This window comes from Eriocheir sinensis, unplaced genomic scaffold (assembly GCF_024679095.1).
Source record: "Eriocheir sinensis breed Jianghai 21 unplaced genomic scaffold, ASM2467909v1 Scaffold698, whole genome shotgun sequence".
NCBI classification, from domain to species: Eukaryota; Metazoa; Arthropoda; class Malacostraca; order Decapoda; family Varunidae; genus Eriocheir; species Eriocheir sinensis.
This window is the reverse complement of record NW_026112051.1, coordinates 8,475-12,500: the sequence shown is the minus strand read 5'-3', so window position 1 is coordinate 12,500 and position 4,026 is coordinate 8,475.

The following is a 4,026-nucleotide window of genomic DNA, read 5'->3' as shown; positions in this document are numbered from 1 at the left end:
ACCGATCTGTTTGTTAGGTAGTCTTGAAACCAGGAGTGCAGAGGTCCTCGTATACCATAGAAATATAATTTGTCGAGTAGAATCATGTGGTTAACGGTATCAAAAGCCTTTGAGAAGTCAACAAAGATGGATAAGACTGATTGTCTAATGTTAAGGGAAGAATACAGAAGAGAAAACATACTGAGGGCGCCATAAGTGCCATACTGGCATCTACCAAGATTTTCTTGCTATCAAGATATGCAACTAATTTATTTTTCATTAATAATTCAACTATTTTAGAGAAGGAGAGAGGGGGAAATGGGGCGGCAATTGTTGGGCACACTACTGGGGCCAGATTTGTGCACTGGCGTGATATTTGCAGTTTTCAAATCAGAGGAAATTTGCCAGTGGATATTAATTGATTAAAGAGCAATGCAATGGGGTAAGTAGTTTCAATATTATATTTAGTTATGTGGGCCGAGATTTCATTAACATTTGAGTTTTACTTTGAGAGTCTTGATAACATTCATCACGTCAGCAGAAGTGACTGGCAGGATAACCGTTGAGTTTTGGTAATTTCCGTGGAGGAAATCAGTGGCATTTCTAGAAGCAGAAGGCAGTGCATCATTGAGCCTGGCTGCAATTTCACTGAAATGTTCATTAAGAGCTTCAGCCATTTCTTCTGGCTTAGTAAGTGCAGAATCTTTATGAGATAATGTTGTTATCATTGTTTCTGGTTTATGTGGACCTGCTAATTCATTGATAGTTTGCCATATTTTCTTGGTATTGTTTCTAAAGTTACTGAAAATTCTAATGTAGTAATTATATTTAGCTCCTCTAATTAATCGTGTAAGATGGTTGCGGTATAATTTGTAAGCGTTGTGATTGACAGTTTCTAATTTGTACATGTTAAATAATTTACTTATGTATTTTATCGAGTTTAGTATTCCTGATGTTAACCATGGGCTAGACAATCGTTTTGAAGTTACAAATTTAAATAATTTAGTGAAGTTCTTGTTATATAATTCATCTAAGGTTTCCATAAAATTGTTGAAGTTTACATTTATGTCATTAGAATTAAGTGTAACATTCCAATTGTTTACAGATAAACTAGTGGTAAACAGGTTATGTTGATGTCTATTATAGTGTCGATAGACTATTTTATGCTTTGTGCAAAGATCAGAGATTACTGCAATATGTAGAAATATGGGGAGGTGGTCAGATAATTGGCAGTGGATTATTCCAGAGGTAGAAGGTGGAGTGAAGTTAGTCCAAATGTGGTCGAGGAGTGAGGGTTGACCCAAGTTAGGTTTATCTGGAAATCTAGTAGGACGAGAAATGTGCGGGAAATAATTCAAAGTCTTCATAGAATTCAAAAAGTGGTTAGTTGGTTGATGGGAAGAATGTTCTAGGAGATTAATGTTAAAATCCCCAAGTAGGACAGTGTTGTTATTTTTAAAAAGATCATGAGATAGTAGGTTATGTAAAATATGTGTGAATTCTTCCACTCCAATATACTTACTGTGCGGTCTGTATATAACAATATCTATGTTAAATTTCTTTCCCACTTGCGCAAAGCTAACACTTTATTTACTCCTTTATATATTACACTTCATGGTTTTAGACACCAAAATGAAAGTAAATGTTGATAATTTAAAGATAACCGAAACTGCTTTATGCGTTTGAATAGTTTAAGAAATCGAAAATAATACCAATGACCGGGCATATATACTACCGCACATTATTAGCATTCCTTTTTAAATAGAAAACACTACCAATCAGAGAAAATCTGTAGTGCTTCATATGATAAAGTGGTTAAAAACAAATAAGACAAGAAATCGCTATCATCTACTTCTCAACCCAGAATATCAATGCACACTACACGGTTCTTTTAAGCAAGCCAGAAATCCACAGCGAGCCATCTCCTACTCAAACCTCGACGCTACAGAAGCCAAATCACGAGCAAGAGAAAAACCCAATAACCCACAACGCAACATCTTCAAAGGCAAACCAGAAATCACCACCGAGCCATCACCCAATCACACCTCGACGCTACGGAACCTAAATCACGAGCAAAAGAGAGATCGACGAAGACTCACAAACCCACGACGCTAAATCTTCAAAGGTAAACCATAAATCACCACCAAGCCGTCACCCAATCAAACCTCGACGCTACAGAACCCAAGAGAGAGAGAGATACACACAAAACCCACAGACCTAAATCTCGAAACCAAACAAATACAATCTTAAGGGAACTAACGCCCGGTAGTTTAGCCACCAACACGCTCGCTAAACGTCACCATAGACGAAATTACTCGAGAAAACATCGTCCAATTGAACCCTAATAGCGGACGATATTGACTGAGGCGAGCAAATATAAAATCAATGGAACAGTTGCGCGAGCCCTGATGAGACACCTTGATGCCTCGACGTAAATCTGGCACGGGTGTTTCTTGCTGAAGGTTGGAGTCGAGTAGAGGAGCGGAGGAGGAGGAGGCGGAGGAGGGGTAGAGATGGAGGGAGAGAAGGGGGTGATACGGGACAAGGGAGAGGAAGTAACAAGAAGGACAAGAAGAAAGAAGGGAGAGGGGAAAAGGGGAAAAGAAAGGCAGGGAAGCGTAAGGAGATGAGAACGGAACAAAGAAATAGGAAGATGAAGGTAGGGAGCAACAAATGGGAGGAGAGAAGAATGGAGAAAGGAAAGGGAGGGAAGAACGGAACAAGGGAAGAGGAGATAAGGTAGGAAGCAACGAGCAGAAGGAAGAAAGGGAAGAAGGAAGGAAAGAACAGGAACAAGGGAAGAGATAAGGTAGGAAGCAACGAGCAGAAGGAAGAAGGGGAAGAAGGAAGGAAAGAACAGGAACAAGGGAAGAGGAGATGAAGGCAGAGTGAATGACAACCATAAGAAAGGAGAAGAGGGAGAGGAAAGGACGGGGAGAAAGAGATAATGGAAAGGGAGGATGAAAATGGAGAGTGAAGAAGGAAAAAAGAGAGCAAGAAAATAAAGGGAAGGAAAAAAGGAGTCAAAGAAATACTAGGGAGGAGGAAGAACAGGAACAAGAAAAAGTCAAACAAAAACAAACAAAAATAAAAAGAATTTTGAACAGCGAACAGGTGGAGGACAAAGACATGAGGGAGGAGGAGGAGGAGGAGGAGGAGGAGGAGCAGGACGTCGTGATACTCTTTTATGACGCACGAGAAGCCGATTTTCAGCCTAATGAGTCGTGATGGTAATTGATGGGCGGCTTCGCATCAGGACGCGGCCGCAATTAAACAGTTTGGGGTCAGGGGCGGAGGCGGCGGCGTGCTGGGCCAGAGACGACGACCCGATGCAGGCTGTTGCGCTTTTCATCTCGCTCTTGTTGTTGTTATTCTTGCTCTTGCTCTTCTTGTTTTTGTTGTTCTTGTTCTTGATAACTCACTGCATTATATTTCTATTCTTTTTGTTGTTGTTCTTGTTCCTCCGGTTCTTGTTCTTCTACTTGCGATTCTTTCTTTCTGTTCTTCTTTTTCTTGTTGTTTTTTTCCTCTTGCTGCTCTTGTTCTACTTTACATCGCTTTTCCTTTTTATACTTCACTTCCTTATGTTTTGTTCTGCATTCTTTCTCTCTTTCCAGTATCTTCTTCCTCGTCCTCCTTTTCCTCCTCCTCCATCTCCTCCTCTTCTTGCTTCTATTAATCTCTTCTTTCCCTTCATTCAGTTCTTCAACGTCATTACTCTCTCGTCTCTTCCTCTCTTCTTGTTCTCATTAATTTATGCTCTTTCTTTCCTCCATTCTTCAACATACTTGCTACCTCGTCACTTCTTCCTTCTTCTCTTGTTCCTATTAATTTATCTTTCTCTCCCTTCATTTAATTCTTCAACGTCATTACTCTCTCGTCTCTTCCTCTCTTCTTGTTCTCATTAATTTATGCTCTTTCTTTCCTCCATTCTTCAACATACTTGCTACCTCGTCACTTCTTCCTCCTCCTCTTGCTCCTATTAATTTCATCTCTCCCTCCCTTCATTCTATTCTTGCACATCCTTGCTATCTCGTCTCTTCCTCC